This window comes from Salvelinus alpinus, chromosome 11 (assembly GCF_045679555.1).
Source record: "Salvelinus alpinus chromosome 11, SLU_Salpinus.1, whole genome shotgun sequence".
In the NCBI taxonomy this organism is placed as follows: domain Eukaryota; kingdom Metazoa; phylum Chordata; class Actinopteri; order Salmoniformes; family Salmonidae; genus Salvelinus; species Salvelinus alpinus.
The window spans coordinates 37,302,313-37,315,107 of record NC_092096.1 but is presented as its reverse complement, the minus strand read 5'-3'; the positions used below and the strand labels follow the sequence as shown (position 1 = coordinate 37,315,107).

General features: G+C 44.5%; 1 long non-coding RNA gene across 1 annotated transcript in view; it reads left to right on the top strand.

Annotated features, from left to right (window-relative positions):
* The window catches only part of LOC139534105 (uncharacterized), a 982,995-nt gene that overhangs the window by 502,728 nt on the left and 467,472 nt on the right, over positions 1–12,795 (top strand). The window lies entirely within an intron of this gene.

The following is a 12,795-nucleotide window of genomic DNA, read 5'->3' as shown; positions in this document are numbered from 1 at the left end:
GTAAAGCGTCCAGTTAGAAAATGTGTAATTGACTTTGATACTCTGATTGGTTAGAGATGATCCAATCGATGAAGACTTTGTTTTGTACAACGCCCCTCATCCCCACCACAAGACTTCAATAGATGCTGTAAAGAGGTCACTGGAAAGCAGACTGGGGGGGATAGAAGGATGCCAGGTTGGTGCACATTCAACAAATCTGATCTAACAAAGTGGATATTCGTCAAATCCGTCGTGATTGATGTATTGTAACAGGCCCACTGTGGTTACTAAAGTCTGATTTGGCTGTTTTCGCTGCATAACGTTTAGAAGTAGTCCCTTCTCAGGTTTAGAAGTGACTGCTAAATGCTAACTCCTGTTGGTATAAACTGGTAGCATACAATAAAACTTTAATTAAACACTGAGTCTCAAATAGCCAGTTGTCTGTTTTAATAGCCGGATAATGGCCCACATATCAACAAATAAATGCCCCTTTCAAATAAATGCAGGGTCTAAATGAATTGTTTAAAGAGGTTACCAGGAATTTCCAAAAACAGTCAACTTCCGGAGTACAGACCCCCAGAAATCGGCCGATCGCCTTTTAGTGGCGAAAGTAAGAACTGCCGGAAATGCACAGTCAGAGGAGAATGATGATTCTGTCAATAAAAAGTTTTTAAAATATATTTTTTTAACAGGCATACTAAGACAAAAGTAAATGAAAACACAGTGTAGGAAATGAAGAAATGTATTAAAATGATGGAAGTGAATTCTGGAATTAAACAAATATTCAAATGAGCAAAGCTGTGTGCATTAAGGAAATGAATGCCTGCCTCAAATTGAAGCAGTGGTGTTAGTCAAAGTTGTTTTTAACTATAATGGAGTTGATTGGTGACAATGACATGAACATGTACAGGGGTTGACATCCATACAAGCATTATACTCAGATTTGTACCTCAACATAGTGTGAAATACACATATATACTCAGATTTTTCCTCAGCATAGTGTGAAATACTCATATAAACAATAGCCTAAATGTAGACAAATTTTGCTGGGGGGCAATGAGGAGATTTGGGCGATTTCCCGCAGGCATCTTTCCCCATGCTTTTCCATGGCATTTCCATTGTTTTAATTGAGTTCTATTGATCTCTTTACCACATCTATAATGGCAGCCACAGACTAAAGTATGTAGCAAACGACAGAGCAACGGAAGAATTTAATGTTTGTCGTCAGGCTAGTTTTCTTGTTTAACCTCCTTGATAAGTGTCTCTGAAGTAGAGATAGGAGACCATTCAGTTCCTATCAAGTCACTGGTGTAAGGCGGCCAGACTTCTTGTTTAAATCAGAGCATCATGCAACCTTGTATACTTCAATATCTCTATCAGTGAAATGGTAGCATCAGAGCACAAAGTATAGGGAGCAGGTGGGTCTCAGGTCCCCTATGAGACAGTCCCCCTGAATGTAACAAAGTCAAACTTTGGGGGGTCTCTAAATAATGCTATTTTAACCATTCTCCTATTTGTTTACAATCTGTACTTCTACAGTGGTATATATACAAATAAAAGCTTATTCCAAATTAAATTAATACCCCTACCTCTGTGTCGTGGTTTAAAAAAACATCCCCATGTGGCTGCACTTTTCATCTTGGAACAGTACCATATCACAACCCTTTTTCCGGTGACCCAACTTCTTTCTACAAAAAAAGGTCCTTATGTTAGCAAAACGTATGAATTAATTCAGGCTACAAGAGTGTAGGTCCAATTACAATCATTGAATGTCATTACACTTTTTAATGTTTTGTAACAAGATGTATCTTTCAATTGATCAAATAGCACAAGTGCACAGTGCACTGTTTGGATGCTGGAATTATTATGGAGAGGATGAACATGCTCAGGTAGCCTACGTTTGAAAGTGATTTGTTTGGCAATACGATGAAAACCGTTAAATGACATGTCTTTAGCCTGCTATAGTAATATATAGTATAGTAATATATTAGGCCTATAAAACATGTCATGCACATAGTAGGTCCTTTGAAAAAATAATTTGCACTGGGTAGCACCAAGACATGCTGAAAAGGTAGTAAAAAAATATATAATCAAACTCTTGAGTACATTACTTCAGTTGATATCTGTGTACTGATTTCCCCTAGCACAAACAGAAAAGCAAGCAATGTTGATCAATGTAAGAAAGCCTATTATATCTCTATAGCCACTAATTGTATATCATAGATAACGTGGAATGCGTTCATTTTAGTTTTTAATGGACACCACATCGGCTAATAAACCAACAGTGAGATAGATGATGCCCTACACCCCCATACCCCAAAGCGAGATTATTCGCGCTGTTTTGCTACACCACTGCAATACATGAGATTCTCAGAAACTGTCTGACCTCCCTATACGCCGACTCACTCTCTCCTTTTGTCCCCTTCATGACGGGAGCGCTCAGCGGTCCAGAATAGAGAATGGTTTTCAAAGACTCAAGCAATCTTAAATATATTTTCAAGTCGTATTAATCAGAAAATATATTCCAATTGCAATCGAAACGTGGGTATTAGGAGAGAGCGAGGTACATTGTCAAACTGTTCATAACTCCAACACTAGAGGCGCTATCTCAAAAATCAAATAACTACTTTAGGTGACTACATGTTCTATGGTCAACTTCCTGTTCACATGTGGTCAAGGTCACTCTAATCTGAGGTGAGCACAAGTTTCTTATTTTTCCCCTTCAAAAGAAAAAAATTGGCAATTGACATTTTATGCAATAAAACTTTATTAGGTATGAATGTTCAAAATTATAATTTTGCACTGAGTAGAGGAGATAATAATGTGTCTTTTGATACTTTAGCTGCAGTCCTATGTCGAGCTAACCTTGAGATTTAGCCAACATTAGCACACATGTCAGTTTGGGGCAAGTTGTCTCAATGACCTTGGGGCAAGTCTTCACATGTGACAACTTGCCCCAGTATACATAGACACATAGCACATGCTCAAAAAACATTGTGATATTGTGTAATCAGCTCTGATAATAGTATTACATGTTACTGTAAATTGATTATTATATATACACGTATAGTTTAAAGCAGAAGACATCACTGGACTACACAAGACAGGCTCTGGTGTGTGTGTGTGTGTGTGTGTGTGTGTGTGTGTGTGTGTGTGTGTGTGTGTGTGTGTGTGTGTGTGTGTGTGTGTGTGTGTGTGTGTGTGTGTGTGTGTGTGTGTGTGTGTGTGTGTGTGTGTGTGTGTGTGTGTGTGTGTGTGTGTGTGTGTGTGTGTGTGTGTGAGGAAGTAGCTTCAACAGAGAAAATGTTAATGCTTTCTTCGACAATGTAGCAGAAGTGCTCCAGAGATATTAATTCGACCAGGAGAAATATGGAATGTCGATGAAACTGGGGTGAACACTGTACATAAACCTGACAAAGTGGTGGGAAGACGTGGATTCAAACAAGTAGGGTCACTGACCTCCGCTGAAAGGGGAACCTTCGTCTCAGCCACAGGGAATTTTCACGTGTGCTCCCTCTCTGGCCTCTAGGTCACCAGGCTGCTCATTATGGGGCACACCTGTCACCATCGTTACGCACACCTACACGTCATCAGACTCACCTGGACTCCATCACATCCCTGATTACCTTCCCTATATATGTCCCTCCCTTTGGTTCCTTCCCCAGAGTTATTGTTTTAGTTTCAGTTTCATGTCGGTGCGTTGTTCGTGTTTCTTGTTTTGTATTATGTTGCGTTTATTTATTAAAACACTCACTCCCTGAACTTGCTTGACGACTCTCAGCGCACATCGTTACAGAATAACGCCTCACCTAAGGGAAGCATCAGGGAGTGTTATTGTTTTAATTATATATATATATTTTGTGTCAGGTGGAATGGCGTCGGGTCCGGGAGCCGCTACAGACTTTCGTGCCTCAGCTGGATCGCCAGGCTCTCCTGCCTCTGCCGGTCTGTCAGGTTCCCGTGTCCCAGCCTGCGACAGGTTCCTGCGCATCAGCAGGGGTGACCGGTCCGCTCCTGATCCCTGGGATTGTCCCTTGGGTTGGCGTCTTGCGGCTGAAGCCGAAAGCGCCGGGGAGGGGGTACCGTCAGGTATGCTCTCTCTCTTCGGTGCTCTAGGTTGCCATGCTCCTGCGTCTCAGCCGGCTTGACAGGTTTCCTGCGCCTCTGCAGAGGAGTCCGGTCCGCTCCTGATCCCCGGGATTGTCATTTTGGTCAGCGGCTGGAGCCACGTGTCGGGGAGGGGGTACTGTCACGTGTACTCCCTCTCCGGCCTCTAGGTCACCAGGCTGCTCTTTATGGCGCACACCTGTCACCATCGTTACGCGCACCTGCGCGTCATCAGACTCACCTGGACTCCATCAATTCCCTGATTACCTTCCCTATATATGTCACTCCCTTTGGCTCCTTCCCCAGGCGTTATTGTTTCTGTTTCAGTTTCATGTCTGTGTTTTGTTCGTGTTTCTTGTTATGTATTATGTTGCGTTTATTAATGAAAACACTTTAGACAGGTCTGTCTACGGGCCGCTAAAGAGGCACATCAACACCGCGTGTGATGCCTGGGTGAGGAACAAACCCGGGAAGACAATGTCAATTTACGACATTCCTGGGATTGTGGCAATCGCCTATCCTCTGGCTGCAACCCCCTTGAACATTCAGGCTGGCTTTAGGGTGGCTGGGGTACAACATTTACATTACATTTAAGTCATTTAGCAGACGCTCTTATCCAGAGCGACTTACAAATTGGAAAGTTCATACATATTCATCCTGGTCCCCCCGTGGGGAATGAACCCACAACCCTGGCGTTGCAAGCGCCATGCTCTACCAACTGAGCCACACGGGACCACAACCTTACAACAGGGATGTATTTCTGGAAACCGAGTGTGCACCATCCTACGTTACAGCTCGCCCCATTCAGAACCCAACCCTACCAGGCCCCAGCACCAACCCTGCCCTGCCAGGCCCCAGCAACATTTCAACCCTGCCAGGCCCCAGCACCAACCTGCCAGGCCCCAGCACTATTCCAGCCCTGCCAGGGCCCAGCACCAACCTGCCAGGACCCAGCACCATTTCAGCCCTGCCACGCTCCAGCACCAACCTACCAGGCCTCAGCACCATTCCAGCCCTGCCTAGCACGAGCTGAGACACAGACCTGCCCAGTTCTTATGCTAGCACCAGCTCACCCTTTGTAATGGGTGCGTGTTGATGGCAGGGAAGTCAGGCACAGGAGAATGAACTTGGTATAAACGGAGTCGTTTAATAAGTGCTGAACATACTCCAAAAACCAAAATATATAAAAATAACAAAGTGGGTACAAAACCCGTCGCACACCAACACATACTAGCACAATCACATACAACAAAACAATCTCCGACAAGGACATGAGGGTTAAATACACAACATGTAATTGATGGGATTGGAACCAGGTGTGAAGGAAGACAAGACAAAAACTAATGGAAAATGAAAATGGATCAGTGATGGCTAGAAGGTCGGTGACGTCGACCGCCGAACACCGCCCGAACAGGGAGAGGGACCGACTTCGGCGGAAGTCGTGACAGTACCCGTCGTGACAGTACCCCCCCAGCACCGACCTCGGGGACGACCCGGAGGGCGAGGCGCAGGGCGATCCAGATGGAGACGGTGGAAATCTTGCAGCATAGAAGGATCCAACACGTCCTCCACCGGAACCCAGCATCTCTTCTCCAGACCATACCCCTCCCAGTCCACAAGGTACTGAAGGCCCCTCGCCCGACGTCTCGAATCCAGTATGGAACAAACGGAGTACGCCGGGGCCCCCTCGATGTCCAGTGGGGGCGGAGGAACCTCACGTACCTCAGACTCCTGAAGCGGGCCAGCCACCACCGGCCTGAGGAGAGACACATGGAATGAGGGGTTAATGTGGTAATCGGGGGGAAGCTGTAACCTGTAACATACCTCGTTCACTCTCCTCAGGACTTTAAATGGCCCCACAAACCAGTCGTCCACCGCAGGAGCCTCGGTCTGACTCTGATGCCAAGGAGCCAGAACCGGCTGATACCCCAATACACACCGGAAGGGAGAAAGGTTAGTGAAGGAGTGGCGGAGCGAGTTCTGGGCCATCTCTGCCCAGGGCACGAACGCTGCCCACTCCCCCGGCCGGTCTTGGCAATAAGACCTCAGAAACCTACCCACATCCTGAATAACTCTCTCCACCTGCCAGTTACTCTCGTGGTGAAAACCTGAGGTAAGGCTGACCGAGACCCCCAGATGTTCCATGAACGCCCGATCAGACACTATATCTTCAGGCACCCCGTAGTGCCGGAAGACGTGTGTAAATAGAGCCTCCGCAGTCTGTAGGGCCGATACCGGGCAATGGGAGGAGACGACAGGACTTAGAGAAACAATCCACAATGACCAGGATCATGGTGTTACCCTGTGAAGGAGGAAGATCAGTCAGGAAATCCACCGACACGTGCGAACATGGCCGTTGTGGAACGGGTAAGGGTTGTAACTTACCTCTGGGCAGGTGTCTGCTCGCACACCGAGCAGGAGGAAACATAAACCCTCACGTCCATAGCTAAAGTGGGCCACCAGTACTTCCCACTAAGACAGCGCACCGTCCGACCGATACCAGGATGACCAGAGGAGGATGATGTATGGGCCCAATAGATCAGCCAGTCGCGGACAGCAGACGCCCAGCCGGACACTGAAGGGGAGCGGGCTCTGTACGCAACGCCTGCTCAATGTTCGCGTCCAGCTCCCACACTACCGGTGCCACCAGGCAAGAGGCCGGGAGTATGGGAGTGGGATCCATGGGCCGCTCCTCTGTGTCATACAGCCGGACAATGCGTCTGCCTTAACGTTCTGAGAGCCTGGTCGGTAGGAAACGCTAAACACAAAACGGGTGAAAAACATGGCCCACCTTGCCTTGCAAGGGTTCAGTCTACTCGCTGCCCAGATCTACTCCAGATTGCGGTGGTCAGTCCAGATGAGAAAAGGGTGTTTAGCCCCCTCAAGCCAATGTCTCCACGCCTTCAAGGCCTTGACGACAGCCAATAGCTCCCGGTCCCCCACATCATAGTTTCGCTCCGCCGGGCTGAGCTTCTTCGAGAAGAATGCACAGGGGAAACAGGAAAAATAAAAATAAAGTTTTATCGGGCATTGTTACTGCATTCATAATGGGAGGCACAGGGGCGTAGTTGTATGTCTGTTGAGAGATGGTGTCATTAAACCAACTCAACCCCAACCACTCCCCCTGCCAACCCCATCACTCTTCCTCTATCACCTCCCACCACCACCCACTCCCCCTACAACCCTCAACTCTGTTGGTCAGATTGCCACATAGGCCCCATGTACAGGACCTAATTGCTGCCTTGGAGCCCTCCTAAAGGACCCCTGGGCTGCTGGGTGCCTGTAAAAAGCCCTGTGGATGGAGGTGAAAATTGCAGTGGGGAAGACACCTGGAGCACACATGGAACAGCATTTTTCTGACTGAAGACAGCATCCTTTCCTCTCCTCACACCACCTGTATTTTTCTGCTATTCACTTCTGTGTGGTCTAACAGGATAGCTCAGGAGCAGAGTTGTTCGACTGTAGTAGGGGACAAATTGTGTACCAGCGGCTGTCACGTTCCTGACCTATTTTTATGTTATTTTGATTATGTTTAGTTGGTCAGGGCGTGAGTTGGGGTGGGCATTGTATGTTGTGTGTGTTTTGTTTAGTCTATGGGTGTTGTATTGTGTATGGGATAGATAATTGTGAGGTTGTCTAGTTATGTCTATGGCTGCCTAGATTGGGTCTCAATCAGAGACAGCTGTCATTCATTTGTCTCTGATTGGGAGCCATATTTAAGGTAGCCATAGGCAGTAGGCTTTTGTGGGGAGTTGTCTTGTTTAACGTTTGTTGCTTGTCTGGGCACTTGCGTTATTTAGCTTCACGATCATTTGTTGTTTTTGTTTGTTTGTAATAGTGTTTTCGTTTCATGTTCATCTTCGTGCGTTTAATTAAAAGAAGATGGCTTATTTTCCTCATGCTGCGTTTTGGTCCGAATCTCTTCCACACGATCGTGACAGCGGCATCAACCTGGCCAAAGAACAGGAGGCCTGTGGGGTGCCTTTTACACATGGGGACCCCTGTGAAACAAAGACTATCAAGGTGTGTGATTGTGTATTGGCACTCTCTCTCAATCACCATCCTCCTCGTTTACTTACTGTAGCTCCTCTCCTCTCCAACATTTTCTTCCATCCTCACTCCCTTGTCTCAGAGTCTACCCTCTTAATGAGCGACTGAACGCACCGATTCCCCATGTTTTTTTGTTGCTCATTATGAAAAATGTGATTTCAATTTTGGGAGTGTGGTTCGATGTGGCAGCTACTGATGTTTGTTCCCCATGAAACACCATAGGAACAAAGCCAGTATCACTTCCTCAAAATAGTCAGAATGACTCTCAGATAACTCAAGAAATCAATAATAAATGTTGATGTTTTTGCCGAGGAGGCTTTAGTTGCGCAATTTTAGCTTAGGTGTTTTCTGTATACCAGGGAGCTAGTTTCTTATGACAAATGTTTTTTGTTTTTAAGGGTGCCGCTGCATCTAGGGTATTGTGCAAGGTTAAATTGAGTTCCTCAGTTAGGTGGTTAACTGATTTTTGTACTCTGACGTCCGTGGGTAGGCGGAGGGAGTCTGGAAGGGCATCTAGGAATCTTTGGGTTGTCCGAGAATTTATAGCACGACTTTTGATGATCCTTGGTTAGGGTCTGAGCAGATTATTTGTTGTGATTGCAAATGTAATAAAATGGTGGTCCGATAGTCCAGGATAGTCCAAGATCCACAACATTTATTCCACGGGACAAAACTAGGTCCAGAGGACGACTGTGGCAGTGAGTAGGTCCGGAGACATGTTGGACAAATCCCACTGAGTCCTGTGAGATAGAAGCGCATGACCAGAAGGCATGCTATGGTTGGTTTTAATCCTGTATTGAACACAGATCATCCCGTCTTCAATTTTATCGATTATTAACGTAAAAAAATACCTAAAGTTGTATTACAAAAGTAGTTTGACATTTTTTGGCAAAGTTTACAGGTAACCTTTGAGATATTTTGTCGTCACGTTTGAGCAAGTTGGAACCTGTGTTTTTCTGGATCAAACGCGCCAAATAAATGGACATTTTGGATATATATCGACAGAATTAATCGAACAAAAGGACCATGGCATTTATACTGACCAAATTATGTATATCACTATGTTAACCTTGAACCCCGTTCCGCTAGCAGAACCCCTCGCCAACAGCCAATGAAATTGCAGGGCACCAAATTCAATCAACAGAAATCTCATAATTCAATTTTCTCAAACATACAAGTATTAGACACCATTTTAAAGATCAAATTCTCGTTAATCCAACCACAGTGTCCGATTTCAAAAAAGCTTTTAGGCGAAAGCAGAACATCATTATGTTAGGTCAGCAACTAGTCACAGAAAGCATACAGCAATTTTCCAACCAAAGTGAGGAGTCACAAAAATCTGAAATATTGATAAAATTAATCACTAACCTTTGATATTCTTCATCAGATGACACTCCCGGGACAACATGTTACACAATACATGTATGTTTTGTTCGATCAAGTTCATATTTATATCCAAAAACCTCCGTTTACATTTGGCTTTGCCTCCAAAACATCCCGTGAATTTGCACAGAGCCACATCATATCACAGAAATACTCATAATAAACATTAATAAAATATACAAGTGTTATTCACAGATTTAAAGATATACTTCTCCTTAATGCAACCGCTGTGTCAGATTTCAAAAAAACTTTACGGAAAAAGCTAACCATGCAATAATCTGAGTACGGCGCTCAGAGACCAACACAACCCAAGAAGATATCCGCCATGTTGGAGTCAACATAAGTCAGAAATAGCATTATAAATATTCACTTACCTTTAATGATCTTCGTCAGAATGCACTCCCAGGAATCCCAGTTCCACAATAAATGTTTGATTTGTTCCATAAAGTCCATAATTTATGTCCAAATTCCTCCTTGTTGTTCGCCTGTTCAGTACACAATCTAAACTCATGACGCGCGGGCAGGACCAGGCAAAAGTTCAGATGAAAAGTCATATTACAGTCCGTAGAAACATGTCAAATGAAGTATAAAATCAATCTTTAGTATGTTTTTAACATAAATCTTCAATAATGTTCCAACCGGAGAATTCCTTTGTCTGTAGAAAAGCTATGGAACAGAGCTCGCTCTCACGTGAACGAGCGTCACGAGCTCAAAGTATTCTGCCAGACCTCTGACTCATTCCCCTCTCATTCGGCCCCACTTCACAGTAGAAGCATCAGACAAGGTTCTAAAGACTGTTGACATCTAGTGGAAGCCTTAGGAAGTGCAACATGATCCATATCCCACTGTATCTTCAATAGGGAATGAGTTGAAAAACGACCAATTTCAGATTTGCCACTTCCTGGTTGGATTTTTTCTCAGGTTTTTGCCTGCAATATGAGTTCTGTTATACTCACAGACATTATTCAAACAGTTTTATAAACTTCAGAGTGTTTTCTATCCAAAACTACTAATAATATGCATATATTAGCAACTGAGACTGAGTAGCAGGCAGTTTACTCTGGGCACGCTTTTCATCCAAACGTGAAAATTCTGCCCCCTATCCATAACAAGTTAAACAATTTAGCTTAACTGTCCAAATAAATGTAGGGGAGTGTCTACATTTGTATTTATTAGGGATCCCCATTAGCTGCTGCCAAGACGGCAGCTACTCTTCCTGGGGTCCAAACACACCAAAGCACCCACATTTACGTATAAAACAAAAGATCAAACATTGAACTATGTTTGTATTGAATGAGCTAAAGATTAACTAGTACATCATTTAACATCCCTACACAACCACATATCTACAACACAAAATGTTCAATACCACCATACAACAATATCACAATGTGTGTGTGTGTATGCATGTGTCTGTTCCTTTGTGTGTGTCTCTTCACAGTCCATGTTGTTCCATAAGGTGTATATTTACCTGCTTTTTAAATCTGATTATACTGCTTTCATCAGTTACCTGATGTGGAAAATAGTCATGGCTCTATGTATTATGTGTGCCTCCCATAGTCTGTTCTGGACTTAGGGACTGTGAAGAGACCTCTAGTGGCATGACAAGTCACTGTGGTGAATTATTATACAGTATGTGCCGTGTATCCATCATGTTTATACTGTTGGTGGATGTTGGCACTGACACAACAACAGCTTAGTTTGAGTCCACCTCCGTCCACCCCCCGGGGGCTAGCTGTCGGTCAGGGCACGGTGCCAGCTTGTCTTTTCACCAGGCGGTGAGCTATTAATCTGAGCCCCACTGTCCCCCTGACCCCCTCAGGAAGGAAGTTGTCATCGAGGTAATTGTTGAGCTCCCTCTGCTCTTCTCAGGTGGGCTACAGCCAGACACACTGGGCAAAAACTGTTTGAATCCATGTTGTTTCCAAGTCAATTCAACAAAAATTATGTGATAACGTTGAATCAATGTGGAAAACTGATTGGATTTGAAAAGTCAACTTAAATCAAATTACATTTAAATGTGTTGTTGATTTCAAGTAAAATCCACTTAAATTGACAACTGAACCAAATGTAAACCAAAGCTAGACATTGAAATGATGTCTGTGCCCAGTGGGTAGCTTGCCTGGAGTGCCGGATGTGTGGTCTTTGCCGGTTTGAGATGATTCTATTGGTCCATTCAGCCAGGCAAGCTCAATCAAGCACAGATAGTATTTGAACCCAGGTCTGGGCCACAGCCACACCGCTACATGGCCTGGTCACAGATGCTGACTGGGCATATGTGGAGAGGAAGAGAACTAGAGGGGGTGGGAGGCTGGGTCGCTTCCTTGTCATTCAAAATGGACACAGTACTCACTCATTGTACTGATAGTGTCCTGTACAGTGGGATGGTGGTAGCTAATCGAGAGTGGGTTAGTGTTACTCCCCTTCAACCACAAATCAAAGTAAAGTATGTGTGAATGTGTAGGAGACAGCAACCAATATGTGTAGTTTTGTAGAAAAAAGCTTTTGAGAGTCGGGTTTCTACATTCCTCTTGTTCCTCTTCCATTGTAAAATAAAACTAACTCTCACTCTCTGTGTGCCATAAATGTATATGTAATGCCATCCTTAACCTTTCTTTCTCCATCAGCCAGTGGGCCTACTTTGCTACCCGGAATATTCTAGAACACAACCTGGTGAATCAGGAGCTGGTGGCAGCTCTAGAACGTTGTGGGGTGGCCGATGACTCCGCCCTGAGGACCATGGGCTTAAGAGTAAAGGAGAGAGATGGTATCATGCTGCTCAAATCCTGTTCAAAAGACCCTTGAAGGTTTTCACACCAATGATTTCAAACCAATTTGTTGGTGCTAACCAAACTATATAGGGTTCCCCCTTCCGTTCCAAGGGTGTTGCAAAGGGAATGGATTTTGGTTGTCTTGCTACTAGCTTTGCACTATATCTGCTTTTACCACCCTGTTTTGGCTTTTGGTGAGAATATCAATGATACAAATGACTATTCCTGTACTTCAGGGTACCGCATGTTTCTTCACAAAAAAAAATGTAGATTTAGTTACATGTAGATACATATTTGTAGTTACATATTCCAACCAACAGCACCAGTCTTCAACTTCCTTACGCATTTCAATAACCTCATCTATGTTATGTGTCAGCTATGTTTGCTGTGTGTGTGTACTTTTACTGGTATGGGTCTTTGGCAGCCAGCTAGATGGGGCAGACAGAGTGTGATTGGCAGTGTGTAGACAGTGAGCCCTTGTGTAAGTGGTAGTATATTTGTTTGT